General features: G+C 39.5%; 1 protein-coding gene and 1 long non-coding RNA gene across 5 annotated transcripts in view; both read left to right on the top strand.

The window, feature by feature from the left end:
• The first annotated feature begins 980 nt into the window (after positions 1-980).
• LOC306663296 lies at positions 981-9,345 on the top strand. Its single transcript, XR_013764440.1, has 3 exons — positions 981-1,092; positions 4,178-4,266; positions 8,307-9,345. It is a non-coding gene; the product is annotated as an uncharacterized lncRNA (long non-coding RNA).
• Positions 9,346-14,783: 5,438 nt separating this feature from the next.
• AZIN1 (antizyme inhibitor 1) overlaps positions 14,784-24,581 on the top strand; it is a 29,125-nt gene continuing 19,327 nt past the window's right edge. For 3 of the 4 annotated variants that reach the window (XM_079107364.1, XM_079107365.1, XM_079107366.1), the window contains exons 1-2: positions 14,785-15,144; positions 19,368-19,505. The gene's annotated coding sequence lies outside the window, so the exon portion shown is untranslated. Of the gene's footprint in view, positions 15,145-19,367; positions 19,506-24,581 lie in introns of all 4 variants that reach the window. The other variant, XM_079107367.1, reaches the window with a different exon arrangement.

Here is a 24,581-nt window from a genome sequence, read left to right as displayed (position 1 = left end):
AAGGCAGGATATAAATTCAGGTAATTGGACATAGTATAGGTGAAATTAATTCAGCAAAACAGTTGCTTTCTTTTTTCTTTTTCTTTCCTTCAGTACTGGGGATTGAACCCAAGTGTGCTTCTCTGAAGTACATCTACAGCCCTTGGTGAAGCTGGCCTTGAATTTGTGATCTTCCTGCCCATTCTTCTGAGTAGCTGTGTAATCTCCAGGTGTACACCCCCATGCCTGGCAAGGAGAGAGGTTTTTTAGTTCATAGTTCTGGTGGTTCAAGAGCAGGGCACTGGCTTGTGCGTGGCTCCTCCCAAGTCAGGTATGTGTGCATGGCTGGTCCCATCAGCTGCAGCGTTCCCTACCTCCACTATCAGCACCTCCCAGGCCTAGAATTCACATGAGCTCACACTATCACTAGCTGCGGTGGCAAGGGTGCTAACCTGCCATTTTATCACATAAAAAGATGAACTATTTATAGAGTGGGTGCACTTTGAATGATTGTATGATGGATTTTGGCTATGAGTTAAAGACCCCAAATTTCCAGATCAAAAATAGTTCAGGGCTAGGGCTGTAGCTCAGTAGCAGAGCACTTACTTGCCTAGTATGTGAGAGGCCCTCAGTTCAGTTCCTAGTACTGCCCTCTCTCCCCCAAATCAATTCAATATAATAAATATTGGATTGGGCTCTGAAGATAGACACATACGTCCATAAGATTTGCCCATTGATAATTATATTATAGGGTCATCTATGAACATTTCTTAGAAACTCTCATAAAATTACATGGAAACATAAAAATTGATTAAGTATCCTAAGGGAACCACATCCCCAGTCCTTTTTTACACTGATTTCACAGGGAAATTCATGACTGTAGTTTATGAAGAGTACACATCAAATAGTGAATCATCACTGGAGTGGCAGGTCATACACAGGATTATAGAGACCTTTCATGCAGTCCAATTTGATTGCATCTGTTGTCCCTAATTAACCAAGGTACAGAAAGGCTGAAAGCATTCCCTCCATTGTGCCACGATAGGGATGAAGAGAGCTGCAGAGAGAGATGGAGGGAAGGCCCACCTGCTGTCTGATGGCATCGGAGATCATGTAAGTATATGAATAAAGTGGGTAAAGAATGTCACACATGCCAGACATGGCCCCTAACCTCATGAAGGTTATAATACATATAACACATCTTACACATGCCTTTTTCAACACATATATTTTGTAATATACAAACACAAACATGCATACACATACATATACAGAGTATACTTCTAATGACATTTTAATTAGCTTTTAGCTCACAAAAATATCATGATGAAATTTTTGTTGTAAAATAAAATTTATATATTCTGGATATAAGACATATGGTTTGCATACATTTTCTCCCAATCTCTGGGTTCTTGATAGTTTTGTTGTTGTTATTGTTTTTCGGTGGTACTGGGGACTGAACCCAGGGTCTAGCCCATGTTAGGTAAGTGTTCTGCTGAGTTACACCCCAAGTCCTTTTTATTTTTATTTTTAAATGTTATTATTACTATTATTATTATTATTATTATTATTATTATTATTACTATACTGGGGATTAAACCCAGAAGTGCTTTGCCACTAAGCTACATTCCAGTCCATTTTATTGAGACAGGGTCTCACTTAAGTTGCTTAGGACCTTGCTAAATTGTTGACGCTGGTCTTGAGCTTGTGATCCTCCTGCTTCAGCCTCCCAAATTAGTGGGATTACAGGCATGCACCACCACACCTGGATCAAGCTCATAATTTTATTTTGAAACAAGGTTTCGCTAAATTTACCAGGCTGGCCTCAAACTTGCTATCCTCCTGTCTCATCCTCTTGAGTCACTGGGATTATAAGCATGTACCACCATGCCTGGTCTGATAGTGTCTTTTGGTTCAAAAATTTTTAATTTTATTAAGTCCAATTTGTCCATTTTTTTTCTTTTGCTGCCTGTGCTTTTGATGTCATGTGTAAGAAATTGTTGCCAACTCCAATGTCATAAAGATTTTCTTGTGTTTTCTTCTAAGAGTTTTTATAGTTTCAGGTCTGTATTTAAGTTTTTGATTCATTTGTAGTTTATTTTTATATATAGTGAAAGATGAGGGTCCAAGGTCATTTTTTTTTTTTGCATGTGGATATCTAGCTTCCCCAGTATTATTTATTAAAAAGACTGTCCTTTCCCCACTGGGTGAAAAATCAATTGACCATACATGTAAGGGTTTATTTCTGGACTCTCTATTCTATTCCATTGGTCTGTATGCCCTTACACTGGTACCATTCTGTTTTCACTGCTATATTTGTGATTAAAAATCAGGTAGTGTAAGTTCTCCAACTTTGTGCTTATTCAAGGTTGTTTTGGCTACCCAGAGTCTTTTGAGATTTCCTGTGAATTTGGGGATGGGTTTTTCTATTTCTGCAAAGTAGCACCACTGGAATTTTCACAGGGTTTGCTGTAGGAAGGCTGTAGTCAAAGGGAGGAATGTTGGGGCTTAGACCTCTAGGAAGGTAAGGTACTCCAAAGGTAGCCTACAAAGACAACTGATTTCAGAGGACGATTCAAGACTGCAGTTTAGGAAGAATATGTACCAAGCTCTGAATGGTTGTCATTACTGGAAATGGGGCGGGGATATAGATAGGACTATAGAAGAATTTTATTATAGCACTTTTGTTTGCAGTATTGGGGATTTAACCCGGGGCACTTTACCACTGAGCTACATCCCGAGTCCTTTTTATTTTATTTTGAGACAAGGTCTTGCTAAATTGCTTAGGGCCCCACTAAGTTTCTGAAGCTGGCCTTGAACTTGCAATCCTTCTGCCTCAGCCTCCTAAGCCTGGGATTACTTGAGTGTGCCACAGCGCCTTGTTTTATAGCACCTTTTTAAGGAGAAAAGATAATAAGAGTTATTGTTTTAAAGTTGTAATTGAGGGACTTTAATTTGGGAGAGGAAGATTATAATCAGGTTCCTTTTTTGTGGGGTAATCCTCATGGGAGAGACCGGAAGGTGTCAGATGATACAGGCACAGACGGATGGAGGGCGTAGGATACCCACCAGCTGGCTTAATCTCTTATTTTTTTCAGAGCAGTGGTCTCGCAGTAGCACTGTGGAGCTGAGACAAGGCCAATCCTGCAAATAGGAGAAGTGATAAAGCAAACACCCTTGACTCAAGGCGGTGGCAGGGGAAGCTATGTTCTTGTAAGACAGCCAAGTTTCAGTTATGGCAAGGAATGGGAGGTGCGTTGGGGATGTTGGACGATGGTTCTCTCTGCATGAAATGGGGGTTCCTAAGGGCAAGGCAGGTGTAAGAAGGAAGGAAGCGGGGGAGGAATGAGTGTTGGCAGACAAAGAGAGGTCTCGGACCAGTGTACAGGATAAGCTGGATGAATGGAGGTGCTTCCATAGAATGGGAATGGGGGAATAGGGAATAGTGATCCTTGTAAGGACCACATAGGTCCAGAATGACCTATGATGTTCAGGTGAGCAACAGACAAGCAAGTCTCCTGGCATTTATAGAAGATGTTGGATTTGAGTTGGGATAATTGGATGATAGAATTTAGGTTGAAAATAAAACAATACAGAGTCCCAGAAGCAGACACTAGCATGAATAACTCAAGTGCCCATGAGCAAACCAGACAGGCAAAAGGTTTGTATTAGGGATTAGAACACTGGCTCCCAAGGGTGGAGCTGGGCTTTGGAGAGACTTCTGAGCCAGCAGAGGAGTCAAGACATGATTTATAAGAAACAGGGGATCATTATGGTTTCTTACCAGTGAAGGGACAGATGAAAATAGCATTTAAAGAAGATTAGCTTGAGAAATATCTATGCAAAATGGATTAGGACAGGAAAAATTGGACTCTTCACATTTGCAACTATCCAGACATGATATGGTACAGGCTTGGATGAGGGAGAAGAAAAAAGATAATTTCAAAATAAAAGTAAACAGAACTTATTTTTCATATGGGAGGTAGGAAGAAAAAAGCCAGCAAAATTTTCAAAATGTTGGTCCTGATTGATTAGTGAGCTATATCAAGAATATGGGCAGAAAAGCTGAAAGAAGAAGGCTCATTTAGCTGAAAAGAGTGGATAGTTAAGAGTATACTGTGGGACCCAGATTCATTAAGCTCTTAGAGCTAACAAGGCTTTGCATCTGGCCATGTGGAATAACAATTATATTTTACAGAGGCCATGTGAATGAACTTGGAAGCAGATCCTCCTTGTTGGCTATTGGCTGGAGACACCACTACCTTGCCATGTAGGCCACTCCAGAAGGTACTCACTACATGGTAGCCGACTCTCCTTAAAAAGAGAGAAAGGGAGGAAAAGAAGGTACTCATAACAAAGCGTGTAGCCTTTTCATAACTTAACCTCAGAAGATGACATCCTATCACCTTATCTAAATGTTATTCATTAGAAACCAATGAGTCCAGTCTGCATTTAAGGAAAAGGTTGTGAATACCAAAAGACAGGATCACTGGGGGCCATTTAAAAAGCTGCTGCAGTATCTAACAGATTCTTAGTTACCCATTTCTTCTTTTACTTTTTTTTTTTTTTTTTTTTTTAAACAATGTAGGGCGTTCTTCCACTGAGTTACATCCCCAGCCCTTTTTACTTTTTCTTTTGAGGCAGGGTCTCAATAAATTGCACAGGCTGGCCCTGAATTTGGGATTCTCCTGCCTCAATCTCCTGAGTAGCTGAGATTATAGACAGGCACCACTGTGCCTAGCCTGTTTATTTTTGTAACTAGTTCACCTAGTTACATAGTTATTGGTTAAGTCAATAAATATTGATTCCAGGTTGGGCATGGCACATGCTTGCAATCCTAGCAACTTAGAAGGCTGAGGCAGGAGGATTCCAAGTTCAAGGACAGCCTTGGAAACAGGGGATGTGGACCAGTGGTAAAGAACCCCTGGCTTCAAACCCTAGTACCAAAATTTTTAAAAGAAATATTGAATCCATTAAGCTAGACACAGATACAGTTGAAGCACAAAGGAGGGCAAAAAGCAATTTTGCCTAGAGGGAAAATAAATGAAATTTCCAGAGATTTATGCTTGCATTGATTCTTTCTTTCTTTTCTTCTTCTTTTTTTTTTGAACTGGGGACTTACCACTAAGCTACAAATCAGTCATCTTTATTTTTTATATTGAGACAGGATCTCATTAAGTTGTTTAGGGCCTCCCTAAGTTGCTGAGATTGGCCTTGAACTTTCAATCCTCCTGTCTCTGCCTCCTGAGCCACTGGGATTATAAGGGTCTGGACTGATTCTTAATAAACAAACAGAAGTGTGCCAGAAGACAAGATGGGGTAGTTTAAAAGGTTTATCCAATGATTATAATTTTGACAGTGGAATACTTTCATACTGATGTTAACGCTGAGTGGAAGTATGGCAGGCAAAAGAAATTCACAATTTGAAAAATCTCCAATTAAAATGTGAAATTGTGAGGAAATCATAGGCTTTTGTCACATGACTTCAAATATATCTTTAGAAATCTTATACTCAATATACCAGGTCCTGATAGCCATTTTGCTAAACAAGCATTCCTAAATTTCATGTTTTCTAAAAAATATTTTTGAGCACATCAATCAACTAAAAACTCTTATGAAATAGTTCAGAAAATTCTTTAAGGGTATAATTTAGAATGCACCTAGGAAAACAAACATTCTCCCATGTTCTGGGCTACAGTGATAAAGTGGAAATTCTGGTTTTATTTTTAATTGTTGATTTTACTAATTCTGGGAGCTTCACCACTTATTCTAGTACCTTCCTGCTTTCTTCATCTATACATTTGGTATTCTGGAAGTTTAGAGTTAAGACTATGGATGAACTTCAAATAAATAGGTCTGGCAGTTTCCTAAAGTAGCAACAGTGACAGAACACTACGAAGGTTTCCCAAGAGCTTCTCTCCCTATGAAAAGGACTTGTCTGTAGAATATGTTGTGCCACAATCTCCCCTGTACATCTGGTTTGCTCTCAGGCTTTCTGATCACCAGGGTTTTGCCCCAACATAGCCAGGCTCCCCAGGGTCTATGCAACCAGAGTGGAGGACCCAGTAACAAAGGGGAGACTTTAAGTAATGCCTGCTCACAGTATTTGGAAGAATATCAATGCTGCTCTTCTAACTATTGTTCCTTAACAATTAAAAGATTTAGTTCATTATTTTACTGTGTTGTTAGCAACCAGATTTGGGGCCTAGCACTCAACAGTCCTATAACCTGTCACCCATGGATTGCAGTGCCCAGGGAAGTAGGAGGCATGCTGCCACACAGACCCTCCTGCGTTAAATCATCTCCCACTCAAGGGCGGCTGCTGGCAGCTGGAAATTTGATTTAGGAACCCATATACTGTTAAGCCCCATTGTTTTTATGTACAAAGAACAATGACTGAGACTGTTGCTTTTTTTCTTAAGCATTCTTGATGTTATACTATTACAGTGTCCCTCATTTTCTATTCATTCACTTTCTTTGAATAGCAAAGAAAATTCTTAGTAATTAGGAACAAAAATAAACATGAAACACCTGAGTTTCTTTGGAGTCAGGGTGTGGGAACGAATTCAGGGCGTGTGCATGCTGAGCAAGAGCTCTACCACTGAGCAACACTTCCAGCCAGGACACAGCCCAGTTTTTGCTTGACGGTTCAGTCCCATTTTCATGACTAAAGTTTAAAATTTATAAAAAAAAAAAAAAAAAAAAAAATACAATTCATTCCTCTCAAATTAGACGCAGGCATTTTTTTTTTTTTTCTAAAGTAAGCTATTGATTTCCCCAGAAGAGGAATCAATAAAATGGCCAATCACAGATTAAAAGCGTCCTAATTTTAGTATGGCTAAGCAAAGAATTATAAAGATACACAACTTCTTTATATTTTAATGTGCAATCATATTTAAAGTTAAAATAATGTTAAATTCTTTTTAAAAAATATATAATGAATAGCAATGAGTATGTTTGCCTCTACATCTTGGTTAAGGAAAGTATCTAAGAGGTCCCTCTGGTCCAACATGCTCCCAATGCAAACTTTCCCTCTGTATCTCTGAACAAGTCCACTGACAAGATAGCTTTTTGCTGCATGAGATGTGCCATGCATTGCCAGTCACTTCACTGTTAGAAAGTTGTCAGGGTTAGGTGCAAGGCACTGTATTGAGTGGATATTCTATGAGATTAAAAAAAAACCCCAATAGACTTTCCCTTAAGCTTAATAAACTGTTCGCAAAGTTCAGATAATAATTATTACATCAGACAAGACATTAAAGGGGTCATTGAAAGACACAAACCAAGCCTGGTGGAAACTCAAGGAGAGAGAGATCGCCTGTCTGAACAAGGAAACCCCCTGGGTCTTACCTCTGTCTGACTGATCCTGTAATTTCTCACATTTACCTGCCAGAGCTTGACATATTCTGCAGATAAAAGTTATCCAAAGAGGTAATAAAGTGGAGGGTCTTAAAGCTTGGCCCTGCACATTAGACAACTTGGATATGAATCCAGACCTTCTCAGTTTAACCAAGTGATCTTGAGCCAGTTATGTAACTTCTGTTTTCTCATTTGTGAAATGGGCATAAGACCTACTTGACAAGCTTATTTATGGATTAAGTAACTTAAAGGCAATTTAGCATAGTGCCTGTTCCTTTTTTTTTGTTTAAAGATGGCAGCTTTCATGTTTACATTTTTCCATTTTCCTTCTGTGTCTTTCCTACAATTTCTATTATTTTTATCATACTTTTATTCTTTTTTTTTTTTTTTTGGTACCAGGGATTGAACCCAGGGGTATCAACTACTGAGCCATATCCCCAGACCTTTTTTATATTATTTTTAGAGACAGCGTCTCACTAAGTTTCTTAGGGCCTTGCTGCTGAGGCTGTTTTTGAACTTGTGATCCTCCTGCCTCAGCCTCCTGAGCCACTGGGATCACAGGTGTGCACCACTGTGCTCAGCTATTTTTTTATTATTCTTAATAATACATTGTTTTCTAGACCTCCTCATCTTTCTCACTATCCTCCAAACTATACTTTTTATTCTCCTGTACCATGTGCTATTTAGAACTTTACAACAAAACTTTTCACCCAAAACAGAAGCTACAATTGGGATCTGATCCAACATGGCAAACCAATCTATACTTCCAATCTATACTTTTACTACTGCAATCAAAATTGTATTCAAGTTTTCTCTCTCCCTCTCAGCCTTGCCTTTGTTAGTTCATGGCAAGCTTGTGGTAAACATCTCTAGGCACTATTTAAATAGTAAACAATTGGGCCTCTCATGTACTTGTGCAACTGATTTTCTGAGCCTAAATGAAGATCTTTTTGTTTTTCCTTGTGTAGGGCTGAATTCTTGGTTGTAAGTGACAGAAAGCTAGCTGAAACTACCTTTGATCAGAAGGAGGAATTCCTATGTTGGTATACCTGAAGAACGAGACGAATCTTTCAACTGGAATCATCATAACTGTTAGCTTTATTGTCTCACATAGGTTTCTTCTAGGACCCTGGTTACTGGAAGGTCTGGCTCACACTGTTATTACTTCAGTCACAGAAGAAATGATTCCCTAAGACTTCTTTCCTGAACCTTTTTTTTTTTTTTTTGGTGGCTTTGGGGACAGAACTCAGAGCCTCACACATGTGAGGCAAGCACTCAATCACTGAGCTACATGCCCAGTCCTTTTGAGAGAGGATCTCACTAAATTGTCTAGGCTGGCCTCAAACTTGCAATCCTCCTGCTTCAGCCTCCCCAATAGCTGAGATTACAGGTATGTGCCACTATGCCCCACTCCTACAACAACCTGTAGGGAAATCCTAGGGCAAAGAATGGTCTGAATCAAGCATGTGTTCATCATTGTTGACCCCCAAGGCTGGATGAGAAACTGTCAACCCAAGTGCCAATTCATGCCAATTCCTGCGATTGGGGAGGCTGGGATTAAGAAGACGGTAGCTCTCAACAGAACACAGGATATGACTGGGGAAGAATTTCTCCAAAGAATAAGGAAATACATTAAAAAAAAAAAAAGGACTAGAATAAAAGGAGGCAAGTCACTTAGAGCTAAGAATTTTTTTGTCTGTCCTGGGAATTGGCTAAAGCTTTACCAGTGAGTTATCTGCTGAGCCCTGATTGAACATCTTTCAATTGCTATTATATTGTAGGTGGTTGAATGATCTTTTTAACTCAAGACACAAAAAGGATTATTCTTGTAAAAACAAGTAATTTATGTTTCACCTCCCTATTTTGATAAAGAACTAACATTTTATAGTCCTTATTCCATAAGCTTTTCTCTTTCCAGTTAAAATAACATAAAGCAAATTTAGATTGATAGAAATGTTTATCTAAATGTTGCAAAACTTCAAATTAAATGTCACTTAAAAAGTTTCATTAAGTAAAATGTAGTCTGCAGTTACCATTAATAATCATTTAGGAAGTAGAATTAGCCCATGTGACAGCATTCAAGTTAGGTCATTTATTTTTTTTTTTTACTGTAAACAAATGGGATACATGTTGCTTCTCTATTTGTACATGGAGTAAAGGCATACCATTTGTGTAATCATAAATTTATATAGGGTAATGTTGTTTGACTCATTCGGTTATTTTTCCCTTCCCCCCACCCCTCCCACCCCTCTTTTCCCTCTATACAGTCCTTCCTTCCTCCATTCTTGCCCCCAAGGTTATTTATTAAAGAATACAGAACAAACCACACTATAAACCAGACAAGATTAGATTTCAGAGCTTCTATTTTCTAAGGTTTCACCCCCAACTTTTAGGTTATCTGACAGGTTGTTTGAGATAGTGAGATACAAACTCATCATGTTCTCCTAAACAAACTATATACTTGTGTTATCAGATAATGTTTGGAAGTACAGTACAAATCAATTTCCCAAGGATTTCCCTAACTTCCAAGGAACATAGGAAGATAAGAGAAAAAACTTACAGGTCATTCATTGATTCTAGTCATGTGAATTACATTTAATTTGAAATACAGGATTGCTTTGGCCTCTTACGTAGGTTTCTAAATCAGTCTTCTTACATTAACAATGAGTAATTTGTTGTTTCTCAAAGTAATGAAAGACGTCAGTGTATTGCTTATAACTTGCTTATCACAGAAATTGTTCAAGTACTCAGTAAAGTTAAAAAGCTGACCCACATTTAATGACATACACAGCTACTGAAATGAAAATAGAACAGTTTTCCCTCTTTATACTTGGATTTGAATCTGGTCTCTATCTCCCTTTGCTTGCCATGCATACCATTCTATAGGCTAAATTATTCTATAAACAAAAATATGGGCGAGGATACAGGCCAGTGCTAGGATGAAGGGCACTTCTAAACTGGAATGCCATATTATTCTTTTGAACTGGCCCTATATTTTGTGGAAAAAAATTACACAATAAAATTAAATTAGATGATTTCTTACCTGAAGTGAAAACCAAGTAATTCCAATAAAGAAATTAAGACTCTAAAGGAGTTTTTTTTTTTTTTTTTACAACAGATAATCACCAAATAAAGGAGTATCTGTTATACTTCTTATAGTTATTTCAGAGAGAATAGTACATAATCTGAATGTTGCATTTGGCAAAATAATTTGGAAACATATTCCCCACTTTTATTAGGCCATAAGTACCATATTATCAGATTCTTGATAAGTGAGCCAGCTTTTTAGAGAGGCTATCGGTGCACAAAAAGATGTGGTAGGGATCTGAAATATTTAGTTTATCAGAGCTGGGGATCAAATGCAGGAGCTTATATAGGTTAAGTGCTCCACCACTGGGCTACATTCCCAGCCCTCATGTTTTAAGTGTGAATGCTTTAACTACTATAAACCTATATATTTTGGATTTCTACATAATAAGAAATACTCTAGGAATTTACCTTACCCAAAAAACTTTTTTTTTTTTTTTTTTTTTAAATTAAGCTCTCTTTAAAGATTTCCATTGTCTGAGTTCATTTTGTGTTACTATAACAGACTGGAAAATTTATAACAAACAGGAACTTATTGGCTGTTCTGGAGTCTGGAAAGTCCAAGACTGGTGAGGACATTCTTGCTGTGTTATCCCATGGTGGAAGGGCAAAGTACAGGTGAGAAAGAAAGGACAGGAGGGAGAGAGAATGGAGGGCACTGAGCGCACTCCCACTGGTCATAGCATTGATCCCTTCACTCCCCTCCTTGGGCCCCATCTCCTAACACCCTTGCACTGGGCATTAAGTTTCCAACACACGCTTTTCAGGGAATACATCCAAACCACAGCATTCATTTAAACTGTGACTTCATTACTCTTCATTTGTCACATTCACATATGTGACTACATGATATTTCTTTCATAAGTTGTTATTATTTTCAGTGACTTGCCTCTATCAATAATTGAACCTGCCAACAGGTTTGAATCAATGGACCAGGGTGATCTAAGTGTGAACGTTATTCTATCCTGGACCTTAGGATTATTTAATGATAATATTTTTGCTGGCACTACTGTGTATTTCTGTGTGAGGAACCTGATTTGGCAAAATGACCAAAACCCCAAGCCTCATAGTTAAATATGCTGTTCTCATTAGGAACCTATCATTCTGTCTACTCGGATGTAGCACAGCTTTCAAGGTTCTGTTGTGTTCATTGAAAGCTAGTGTCATTCTTTAAATTTCAATACACTCATTACCAGAGCACATAGTTGTTTTTTTTTTTTTTTTTTTCTTTCCGGTGCTGGGGATTGAACCCAGGACCCTGTGCTCGCAAGGCAAGCATTCTACCAACTGAGCTATATCCCCAGCCCCAGAGCACGTAGTTTTAACAATAAAAATTGAGGAATTGTTTCATGGTGTAAACAAGGTTAGGCCCAGTTCAGTAGTCGTGAGGAGAGGTCATTATTCATAAATTAACTTCAGCCACTCCTCCCTTGAACCTCTACAACCTTGTTCCTCCCACTCCACTGAAATTGTTCAGTTAAAGGTCACAAATAACTTCTCAGGCCCTTACCATTCACCATAAATGACTACAATTGCTTCTCGAATGTTCTCCCTGCTGACACTTTCTCTTCCCACCTCCATAATCTCCTTTTCTAAAATGCAAATCACTAGAATGATTGCAACCTTTCCCAATGCTTGTGAGATAAAAATCCAAATTTCTTAACATGAGTTTAGGGTTTACCAATGATTCGCCATTTGCCAAAATCAGAACCCACCTTTGTCTTAGAGAGATGACAATCCTGAACACACATTCCATCCTCAAACACCCACTCCCTGACTGGCTTGACATTGTAATATACTTCTTTCTACTTCTTCGGCCAGTGCTCTTGATCTTCTCTGCCAGTGTCTCTTCTCCCTGGCATTTCTCTAGGTTCTATGCTTTTATTCCTTTTCCTGTTCACCTCAACAATTCCTTAATTCCCAAACTCAACCCAAAGAACTCCAGATCTCCCCAATTCCAGAGGACCTTGCCTAGATTTCATCAATAGCTCAAACTCCTTAAGCTCAAAACAGTCTCATTTAATTCCCTCTGCTTGCCTTTTCCATTCTGAATCCCTTAGTACTTTTTAAAAAATGCTGAGTCTGCCTTATTGTAACTGCCAAATCATCTACCTCTTTTCAACCCCAACCACCCATGCCAGAGTAATCTCTTAAAAACATATCTTTGAGGATATCATGTCCCTGTTTAAATGGTTCCAGAATAAAGTCCAAATTCCAATTCCTTCTTGATCTAACCCTAATCTACCTTTTCAATCTCTTTTGAAACCCTGCCCCTCAGACAGAAGGGAAAAGCCCACTCATAATTCTGTAAACCCACCTATTTTTGTGCAGTCTCTCATGTTTCCCTTGCTGGAACATCAGCTTTCAAAACACCTGTTTCCCTTCCCTGGAATGTAGAAGCACAAAATCACTCTGTACCTTTTCCTGGCAGACTTTCTCTTAGCTGCAATTATTTCCTCCTTCTACTAGGTTCCTCGTAGCATTTTAAAACCTGTTTACCTGTCAACAAATTTGTAGAGTTGTCTTATTTCTCCTACTAGACTGTAAGATGTCAAGTGGTGTATTCATTTCTAGCTTTCCTTCCTCCCCGGGGGTGGGGGTGTGGGGCGTGGGGGTGTGGGGGTATCTGGTGAAGTTGCTGTGTACTGAATTGAACAAATATATTTGAAGACATGTTATAGAAAGCCAAGATATATCAGAGCAAAATATGGAAAAACAAAATCAGGAAGAGTTCACAACTGCTGATTTCTACCTAATGTTTCTATACCAGAGACTACATTTCATTATTACAAGATATTTTGCCTTTTTCTCTTCTTTTCTCCTTTGATGATTTTTTAATCAATAACAGCGCTGCTCACAATTGAAAAGAAACGTGGGTTAGAATGAAAGGAGGAAAAGTCAGGGTTTTAATCTCAAAGATTCTAATTTTACAGTACTGGGGATTGAACCCAGGGGCAATCTTATCACTGGGCTACATCCCAACCCTTTTTATTTTGAGACAGGATCTAGCTAAATTGTTGGGGTTGGCTTTGAACTTGTGATCCTCCTGCCTTAGCTTCCCGAGTAGCTGGGATTATAGGACTATGCCATCGCGACCGGCTCAAAGATTCAAAGATTTTAACTTTGTTGGAGTAGATCAATACCTATTTTCTTTGGGCTGTTAAATCTGAGTTGCACAACATCAGCACTAAGATACCTTTAAAAAAAAAAAAAAGAAGACGAGAATAATGGAAAGGTATGTACATCATCCTGGACCTGATGGTAAAGTTTGTTATAGAGTAGGAAAATTAAAATGGCCACAATATGACGACGTGGGGTATCAGTCATGTGCATTTGTAACAATAGTACAATCCATTCTGTTTCTGCATTAATAAGGATGGGTCCGATTGCACCAATGCATTTTATTATTTTTTAGTACAGGGATTGAACCCAGGGGCACTTAGCCACTAAGCCACATCCCTAGTCCTCTGTGGTATTTTATTAGAGACAGGGTTTCGCTTAATTGCTTAGGGCCTTGCTAAATTGCTGAGGCTGGCTTTGAACTGGGGATCCTCCTGCCTCAGCCTCTGGAGCCGCTGGGATTGTAGGTGTGTGCCACTGCACCTGGCTGCACCAATCCATTTTAAAAATACAGATTTAAAAACCATAAAAACCATACTTCTTAAAGAAAAAAAAAATTTTTTTTTTTTTTCCTACTGTACCATATTGCAACGTACAAGTACTGAGGACATTCTCACGGGGTCACAAGCCAAACACCAGACTGACCATTCCTGGCCATGAGGAACTCACTTCCATAAAGGCTGCATCCGGCCGAGGGCTAGACCTATCCCTGGAAGGGCGGTCCCCGGGTGTAATCCACAGTTCCCACAAAACAGAGCGAGCTCCACTGTTAGACCCTGCAATTGTACCTATAACCCTCCCCTGCAGAGCAGGGGTCGCGCTGCTCCGAGCCCAAGACAGTACCCAGGACTGGGGCTAGTGTGTAGAGTTGCTCAGCTCACAAAGCACCGGAGCCTGCCCTGAGCGTGAGCGCAGGCGCTGCGGGGCGGGGGCGTGGGGGACCTGCCGCGATCAGGCCCAGACGCCAGGCCACTCTCCCATCCACGTCCCTACGGTGGGCCCTCCGCGGGCCTAAAGCTGCGACCGGTGGGAGGGCGGGAAGAGGCCCGCGGGTTTGCACCTGCACTGCCGAGTCGCCCCTCCCCTCTCACCCCAGCCCAGCGTTGGCCTTCTTCCTCTTCCGCCCCTAGAGTTTCCCCAGCCTACAGCCGGGTCCCGCCCCGCTCGCGCGGCTGCCTGGCCGGCTGTGACGTCACCAGACCCCGCCCACTGGCTATAAATACTGGCGTCTCGGGCACCGCCTTCCCACACTCTTTGGCTCTCCTCGCTGCTGAAGCGTTTCCTTTTTTCACCCTGTTGTTGCCTTCTCTGCCTCTTTTCCTTTCTCGTTCTGCTGCTCTGCGGTGTGACGAGGCCGAATCCTCTCCCCACTCAGCCCGCGTTTTTCCCTTTTTACCCACGCTGCTCCATTTCTCTCCGGCCGCCGCCGCCACTGCTGCTCAGCTGGTGTCGGTGCCGCGCTTTTCACCCCACGTCGTTCCCGCAGCCTATGGCCCAGGCCGCCTTGGGTATTTCTGCTCAAGGTAACCACATCCCTCTTTAAAAATTCCGCCGAAAAAGAGAAGACGCTTTACCCGACTCTTTGGGCCGTTATCTCACGTGAGTACCGGGACGAGGAGAGCGGGAGTAGCAGGCGCGGGCCGGCCACGGGGGCAGCGGGTACCTCCGCTGGGCCGCTCCGCCTCGGAGTCCCCGCAGCGCCCCGCGGCCGACCGCTTCGAACATGGCGGACAGCGGCATGTGTGGCTGCTTTCGGTGCCTCGGGTGGCGGGGCTGGCGCGGTGGGTCGAGCCTCAGGGCCTTAGAGGCGGCTGCCGGGCGCTCCGCAGAATCCTAGCCGCAGCGGTTGGGGCGAGGGGGCGTGTGCGTGCGGGGGCGCGTGCAGGGGTCTCGCTGCCGGGGGTCGCGGTCCACTTCTGGCAGCGTGCGGCCCCCACCCCACTCCCGTGGTGCATTGCTGTTTCCGGGGAGGGGGCCCCGCCACAGCCCCTCGGGCTGTGGTCCGGCATCCGCGGCCCTTGCCCGCTCCGCACGGCCGCCTCGGGTTCCGGAGCCGGAGTGGGCGGCGCGATCGGCTGCAGTGGCCGGGCCCTGGGTTATGAATGGAGCCGGGCGGGCGGGCCCCGCGCCGGCCTCTTGTGACAGCTGCGGAAGAGGCCGGTTCTGGGGGGTGAGGGAAGCGCTGTCCCCCTCTGGTGGAGGAAAGTTGACCCCACTCGGGGCCCGGCGGCGGGGAAGCCCCGGTGTCAAGTAGCGAGCCGGGAGGCCTTTGGCCCCTTCTGGAAGCCTCGGGGCTGCCTCTCTGCCTCTGCGGGGTTTCTGATTGGGCCAAGTTGCTTTCACTCACCCTGGTCACCTCCCGGAGCCTGAGGATTAGTCACCATGGCTTCGTATTCCAGTTCGCGCCGCGATTCCTGGGCAAAAAGAAGGGAAAAAAATGGTAGACTGGGTTGGCTTATCCGGTATTATCTTGACTGCCAGCAGTTAATAGTAGTGACGTGTTTCAAACCTTGCATAGTATATATGTCCTTAACTTGTATTATTTAGACTAAACCACTGGCTAGGAAACCGAAATGGTTAAGGATACAATTCACAGTCCAGTGATGTTTCAGCAGATTTGACTGGATTTTGTGGTGGCATCTTGGTTGAATATGTTATTTTTCTGTGTCCAGCTTCGGTTGAGAAACTGACTCTTCAGGGAACCCTCTCCCTTATTGTGTGCCCAGGATAGATTGATGTGGACTAACCTGATAGAAATGTGACTAATGGTTGTTTGGCGAGGCCCTAATGATCCAATGATCCTTTAATTTCTTTTACACATAAGAGATCGTGCAAATACTGATCCTGAAGACAGCCCCGGGGAGTTTACATTAAGTAGGAAGGATGACTATAGGAGTAAGATAAATCAGATCAAATAATAATCAGTGTTTTTCTCCCCCAAAGTATTATTGTATAGGATTTCAAATACAATTTAATGAGTGGTACCTCCACTGTAATTAACATTTGCTATTTTTGCCTTATTGTCTAATTGTTGCGTGAATTTCAGAGTATGTTAGAGACATCAGAGCACTTCACTCCTCCAACTTTAGCGTGTACATATCATTAGATAGGGTTCCATACTATTAGTAATTTTAAAATTTGGGGAGAGTAAATTGGCTGACAGTAAAATCCACAAATCTTTAACTATTTGAGTCTTTAAAAATTATTGTTGTGTAATAACCCAAACTTCTATCAAAGTGCAGGACAGTGCTATGGGCCCAAATAGCTCTCTTTTGTCTGGTCAAACTGTTGATTCCCACAGAATCAACCATGATTCTCATTTTTTTAAATTAAAAGATGAGTCTTGTTTGTTCCAGAACTTACATGCAAATAGAATAAATTTGTATGCATTCTTTTGGTAAAAGTCTTTAACTTGGCATGTTTTTGATATTCATATTGCATTTATCAGTAGGTTCCCTTTTTTTTTCCGAGTACTGTATTGTATAAATACCTTGCCTGAATTTTTAAGAATATAATTTTATTTTAGAATCTTCAGTTTCACACAAAAAAGTTGCAAAGATATTAACAGTTCCAGTATGCTTAACCAATTGACCTTATTAACATCTTACAGTATCGTAGTACATTGGAGTTACTACTTAAACTCTAGACTTTATTCAGATTTCACCAGGCTTTTAGTTTTTGGAGTACTGGGGATTGAACCCAGGGCTTCACTAGTATTAGGCAATGCTTTACCACTGAGCTAACCTCCAGCCCAACAATTTCTTTTCATTGTCATTTTCTGTTTCCAGATCTCAGTAATAATTTAACACATTGTATTTAATTGTCTTGTCTCCCCAGTCTTCTGGTTTGTGACAATTTCCATTTTCTGTTGCTTTTCATAATCTTCAGTGCAGAGGAGTACTGGTTAAATATCTGATAGAATACTCTCCAGTTTGGGTTTGTCTTGAAAAAAAATTTTTTTTTTTTTTTTGAAGGAATACCACAGAACAACCTTAAGTCATAATTTTGAGATACTAAGTTTTAAGTAGTTAACTGTCAAAAGTGATAGGGTTTTTTTTGTGTTTGTTACCATCATACTTTTAAAATTTACTTTTCAAATGTTGGCACCTTCTTTCCCTGCTAGTATCTTTTTGTTAAATTCAGTGTCTTTTTTGTGGGGGTACCTGGAATTGAACGTGGAGTGCTTAACCACTGAGCATGTGCTTAACCACTGAGCATTTTAGTTTTTATTTTGAGATAGACTCTCTCCTCAGTCTTCCAAGTCATTGGGATTATAGGCATGTGCTACAATGCCCAACTTCAAGTTTTATTAAAGATCTCACTGAAGGACATTCTTGCATCTCTAAAGATGAATGTTCTTTATGTTTCATATCACTTGCCTTAAGTAGCCAAATAATTGTGGATAATATAGCAGGGAAATGATGAATAATCTCACCACTGAAAATTATTCTGCTTCTTAGGATAATTGAGAATGAACTGTCCCCAGCATGAGTTGACTTTTTGTTTAGTTTTAGAAATTATCTAGGTGTGGGAAGAGTTGGAATGTTTATGGAGTAGTACATTATTTGGAATTTAATGAAAGTTTATAATCATCGTTGCAAGTTAATATGGATTTTTTTGGTCATCAACCCTAAGTGTCTTTGACCAGTTTCTCCTACTAAGTAGAACATATTACATTCCTCAAAGGTTCTTTGGATCCTGGTTGAGGGGGAAAAAGAGGCTTTAGGCATGCTTAGAGTGCTTCTGAAACTTCAAACTCTTGACCTTAAAATTTCTAGTTCCATATTCTGGTTTCCTTCTCATCACCCTTTTCTAGCAAATACTGTCAGGTTCTATTACTTTAAAACAGTAGCTATTGAATTAGAAGTGGAAATGTAGGTATAGCATTTTAGATTAGAGGTGATGGTATATTCAATCAAACTGTAATAGATGATGACCATTTATAAAACTTTTTTAGCATTTTGTATAGTGTGCCAAACATGTTGACATTGCTTCTGGTGGGAACAGAATGAAGTGTAGATCTAGATAGGTTAGATATGAGAAAATAAAGTTTGAGATTACTCGCCTAACATTTATAAGAATTTCTCGATAATTACTTCAGATACATAATGTGTTAACAAACTTGTACAACTCTTTTTTTTTAAGTAGTAGAAATTACATTTTAAGCAATGAATAATTTGAACTTGAAGTAGAAGGGTGCTCTGGGTAGTTCAGGACTATAAGATCAAGTTAGAACATTATTCATTTAAAATCTTGCATATATGCTGGGTTGGTGAGAGTGCTTTGAAGTTTAAAAAATTTTGGATTTTAGAGGACAAATGAAAGCAAAATTTACACCAGGCATGTGTGCATGCCTGTAATCCACCTACTTGGGAGGCTGAGGTAGGAGGATCACCAGTTTGAGGCCCTGTCTTCCTCAAGATAAAATAAGGAGGCCTGGATGTGTAACTCAGAGGTAGAGTGCTTGCCTGGAATGTGCAAGACTCTGGGTATAATCTCCAGTACCACCAAAAAGGAAAAGAAAAAAAAGCAAAATTAGTTGAAGACTGGAAATTCATGAGTAGGTAGATAAAGGAACTCGGTAAGGTGACTCATGCCAGGTTCTGTGAATTTCTGTAGTAGAGCAGCTTGGAAATGATTATTAATAAAAAGTGCTTGGTTCTATGGTAAACACTTTGAAAACATTTTGTGTAATGTGACTTTTAACAAAACATACTCTATTAAAACTTAAGTTTTATAGTTTATGTGAACCTGCTATTGAAGCACAGCCTAATTTTGTGTTTTTTAACAATGGAATTATCTATCACTTTTATTTACTTTAGGGCGAACTTTCTGACCAAGTATACAACTACCCAGAAGGCCTAGGAGAAGTGCTGTATAGAGAGCAGTTCGACTTTAACGCTGAGCCACCTTGGGAACCTAGCTGATGATAGGGGGGTTCCATCTCCTAACTTGTCCATGTAAGTACTGAAGGCAAATGAGAGTGCTGTGTTGCTTAGTGTTTTTCAAAACGTGAAGTTGTAATTACTTTAAGAGTAGTGATCTTGAGAAGTGTTTTAATTTCTAAAATAGACACTTGACAGTTACAGGTTAGACTTTACTATTCGATTTAATTGTATGCATTCTTTACCACTGGGACATTTATAATTTACTTTATCTTGAATACATAACAAATATTACTGTATTTAATATATTTTACATGAATAAGTTGTAGAGTGGTTTGTGGACTTAAGATGTAGTTTACCACTTCATGCAACCATTTAATTTTGGTCCAAGTATTGGTCAAGAAAAAAGTCAAAAAGCACTTTTTATTTTTTTGGTGTGGAGATTGAACTCAGGGTTTCATGCATACTTAACATTCTATCACAGAGCTGCAACCCTCACCCCAAAGATATTTTTAAATAAATAAAGGAAAAGATTCTGCCATTTCACTCAGTAAATCTATACTTCAGAGCATGAGATTCGAAACACAAATCTTAGTTTTTGTTATCCTAGTCATGAACATCTTGCTAGATTAAATGCGATTTTTCTAGTTTATATTCCTTTCATTAAACGACTTTTTATGTAATACTGGTCTGGTGGGAACAACTGGTTGTTTTTAGAGCACTTTCTGAAAGAGTCTGTGTCTTCCCCCAATCTGCCATCTTTCTAACAGTTTTTCAAGGGTAGTTTTTGACTACTTGTTTTTCTATGTGTGGATTGACTTTTTAGAATTGATCCCCTGTGTAAAATATCATTCCTCAGCTAACTGTTGTCTGAATTTGAGCTGCTAGATTTGTGTGGTTGGTTCATTTAAAAACTTATTGTATGTAGATTCTTGCTATTGAAATTTGACCTTGAGTATTGAAATTAGGATATATTTCTGTTGGCCAGAAACTTGGAATAGTATTAAAATTTTTCACAAAAGCAAAAGATAACTATTCAGTGAATTTGGTGTTTCTTTAGTCTGACCCCACCACCAGAGTTTTGAACCCCGCGGTAGGTACTTAACCACTAAACCTCATCCCCTGCCCACCCCCCGCCCTTTTTTTGCCCTTTTTTTGAGACAGGGTCTCACTAAGTTGCATGTTTATCTTATGAGAGTATGTTAAAGTAAACCTTTAAAGTACATTTAATGTTTAGATTGAAGTTTTTAAGGCTAAAGAGACAGAAGAAAAGAGTTTTAAGTAGTAGAATTTTGTAAAAAGTTTTTCAACACTTGTAACCCCAATTGAAGGTTTTCCTATTTTGACTTTTTTCCAGCCTGTGTAAATTTAAGCAAATTTCTTATTGTTTGAAATATAGCTGTATAATAAAGTTGGACTAGAATAATTCTTTATCCTAAGCAGAACACAATTTTTTTTTTGTATTCCTGTCTTTTGGTTATGCATTGTATTTCTTAGATGAGTAGTGTTAGCATCATCTAGAACAGAAAAGTAGAATCCTACCCAACCTGAGTCAGAATCTGGTTTTTTTTTTCTTTTTCTTTCTTTCTTTTTTTTTTTTTTTTTTTTTTTTTTGAGACAGGATCTTGCTAATTTGCTGAGGCTGGCCTTGTACTTGCTAATCTTTCTGCCTCAGCCTTTGGAGTTGCTGGGGTTACAGGCGCCGTACCATATTGACCTCACTCAGAATTTGCATTTTAACCAGGTTGCTTGTATGCATATTAAACGAGAAGCATGGTGTCATCATCTTAGTACCAAGACTATTACCCAATTTTTGTTTATTTGTCTTTTCTAAAATATCTGATGTTTTCCCTGAACTTGACTGGGAGATTTAAAAATCTCTAGGAGTGGAGTCTGGTTGGCATAGTTACAAGTAAATTCTAAGGTAGAAATTCTTTTCTTTTAAGGAAGGATATAATGAAGGATAAACCTTTTGTCAGTGGACCTTTATTTCTTTACTTGCAGTGCTGAGAATTGAACCCAGTGCCTCACACATGCTAAGCAAGATCTCTACCACTAAGCTACAACCCCAACCCCAAGGGTAACCTTTCAGTCAAGTTTCTTACTTTAATTGAAAACTAAATTTTGCACTTTAACATTTCTAATGATGTTTCCTCTTACACATTTGAGACTGTTATTAACAATAAGTTGACATTAGAAAATACATACAAACACACACATGAATAATTTTTGCCAAACCAGGAAAAAAGTAGTCTGTAGAATAACGAGTAACATTGTAAACTCAAAGTCCATAGTGTCCTCCTTTTCTTTTGAGTTGGGCAAGTGGGAGCAGATAGACTATGCTGAAGATGTTTATTATTTATTCTATAAGTTTTGGCAGCCAAAATGACTGATTTTTTAGATTTATTATGCCAGGGACAAGGTGTTAAAAGATGCTATAGTACTAGATACTTAGCTGTAAAGGTACAGGTCCACAATCCCTTATTCATACAATTCTGAAATCTAGAAAGCTCTAAAAGAGGTGTTTTTTTTTTTTTTTTTTTTTTTTTTAGCTTCTTTGATGTGACCCAAACTAATTTGGGAGAAAAACTTGACCTGAATCTGTGCTGAATTGAGGCTATTTTTATCCTATCCCATTTACTGTTAATATTCCTGAGTTTTGCTGTAGGTATATTGTGATTACAGGGTGCTGACTCATTCTTCATAGATACCACATTATTGCTCTAAACCCTGACAAATTGTGAACTCAGAAAATACCTTGTCTCACAGTTTCACTAGAATTAGTAAAAATGATAAGAGAATCATACCTCCCAGAAATGTATGTATAATAGTGTGTTCTAGAAACTGAAACCCTCAGATTTTCTGTTGAGTAACAATACTACTTAGAACCATTAAAAGGTCTTAAAATATTAACCTTCGTGGAAATCACTTGTATTTAGCATTGCAAAGCTTATAACTATTTGAATATTCCAGTAGAATTCTTGTGTAGGGGGTCTGAGCCTGCAGGATTTGGCTTCAGGGGAAGATTTTTAAATCAAACATCTGAATTTAGAGATAGTTTATTAATGATCTGGAAACTGTGGAAGTTGTTTACATAGTACAACACCCCCTCCCCAATACTGGCTATTGAAACCAGAGATACTACCACTGAGTTACACCCCAATACTTTTTGTTTTATTTGAGACAAAACTAAGTTGCCAAAGACTGGACTGGAATTTGCAGTCCTCCTCCCTCAGCCTCCCAAGTTGCTGGGATTACAGGTGTGCCCACCACTAGCTGTTAATCTTTTTCTTTTGAAAGGGATATGCATGTTGTACTATGCGAGCATAGTGAAAGTATCTTTGGTGCTGGTGATAGATCTTAGGGCCTCTGCATGCAGTCTCTGAGCACAACGTCAGCCAACCCCAGCACTGAAAATACATTGACAAATATTTTTAACATTAGTATCTCAGATTAAATTCCTTAGGTGCGCCTGGCATGGTGGTGCACACTTGCAATTCCAGCTACTCAGCAGGCTGAAGAAGGATTGCAAGTTTGAGGCCAGCTTCAGCAACTTAGCCAGGACCCTGTCTCAAAATAAAATGCATAAAGGGCTGGCCATGTACCTGAATGGTAAAGTGCTTCTGAGTTCAATCCTGTGTTGGAGGTAGTGATAATGGAGTTTCTTAGAACTTTATGCTGTAGTAAGGGGATTCCAATGTGTGTATTTTCAGTTTACTTTAGCAATAGCTTCAATTATAATTAATAAATTAACCTAATGGAAAATATATAAAATCTTCTAGTCCAGAAAGCTGAACTCTTTTACTAGTGAATCTGGTAATAGCTTTCACCAGTGGATCTGCTCATGAAGTCAGGTTGAGTTAACCATTATATCCCCCTCCCTTTTGTGTGTGCATTCTGCCACTGAACTATATCCCTAGCCCTTTTTATTTTGAGACAGTGCCTTTACTAAATTGCCCATGCTGGCCTTAAACCTGTGATTCTTCTACTTCAGCCTTCTAAGTAATTAGGTTATACACCTGCATCACCAAGCCTGGCGATCATGTCTTTCAGGGTAGTCTTGTATCTAAGTATAGAAAATGATTTAATTAATTTTGTGTACTTTTTAAGTTTGCTTTAAAAATTACCTGATTGTTATTGGTTGATTGTATATTCTTACAGAAACATCAACAGGACATCAGCATTTTAAATGTTCAGGTTCTAACTTGTAATTGTTAGTATTTACACATGCCTTATTATTTTAATGTTCTTTATGAATTTGCTAGTGCTACTTCCTCATGTATCACAAATTGTTAGTAGAAAAGAGAGATTGTTGATTTTAATTGTGGACAGGAGGAATTTGGTTTTGGTATTTAAAGATACTGTGCAAATTCAACAGAACATTTGTTAATGGTTTATTGTCTTTGAGAAAGACGAGTAAAACTGTAATTGTAATATGTAGTTTTAAGGTGTATATCTGTGTGTGTTTATTGATTTACTTATTTTTAAAAATGCTCCCCTCCCCCACATTGGGGAGCGAACCCAGGGCCTCTCACATGATAGGAAGGTGTGCTCCACCATTGAGCTATATCCTGAGCCCTGTTTATTTTGTTTTGTTGTTGTTTTATTTTTGAGGAAATTACTGTTGCCCAGCCTGACCTTGAACTTGAACAAGTAGCTGGTATTACAGGCATGCGCTACCATACCAGGCCTTAAAATGTATTTTTAAAGTATGTATATCCCTTTGACATGCATAAAATGCTCAATGGTGCATTTCTCCTTATATAAAGTAGCAGAAAAATATTCTGTGTAAGCATAGTATGAAAAAATAGCATATTCATAGACAGTAATGTTTTTGGGGATATGGTATTGCTGCTCTGGGCAAATTTATAATCTTTTCTAGGAAGGCCAACAAGATTGGACCAGTTTTTAAAGATGTTAAAACTGTTTCTTGAATTTGCTACAGAGCAAAGTTGAGCTGAGAGAATTAATAGTGACTACCAGTCTGTTTCACACTGTCTTTATAAACATGATCTTTGTTTTTTATTTGGAGTTTTCCCTACTCCTCCAGAAAACATTTTGGAACACTTGAGGAATATTATGAGAAAGGTTTGTATACACTAGGTAAATTTGGTAGTTTGCTGTTCTAGGCTGGCCATTGTTCAGATAAGC

The sequence above is a fragment of the Sciurus vulgaris genome (genome assembly GCF_902686455.1).
Source record: "Sciurus vulgaris genome assembly, chromosome: 1".
Lineage (NCBI taxonomy): Eukaryota > Metazoa > Chordata > Mammalia > Rodentia > Sciuridae > Sciurus > Sciurus vulgaris.
The sequence above is the reverse complement of the archived record's forward strand: the minus strand, read 5'-3'. Positions and strand labels throughout refer to the sequence as shown.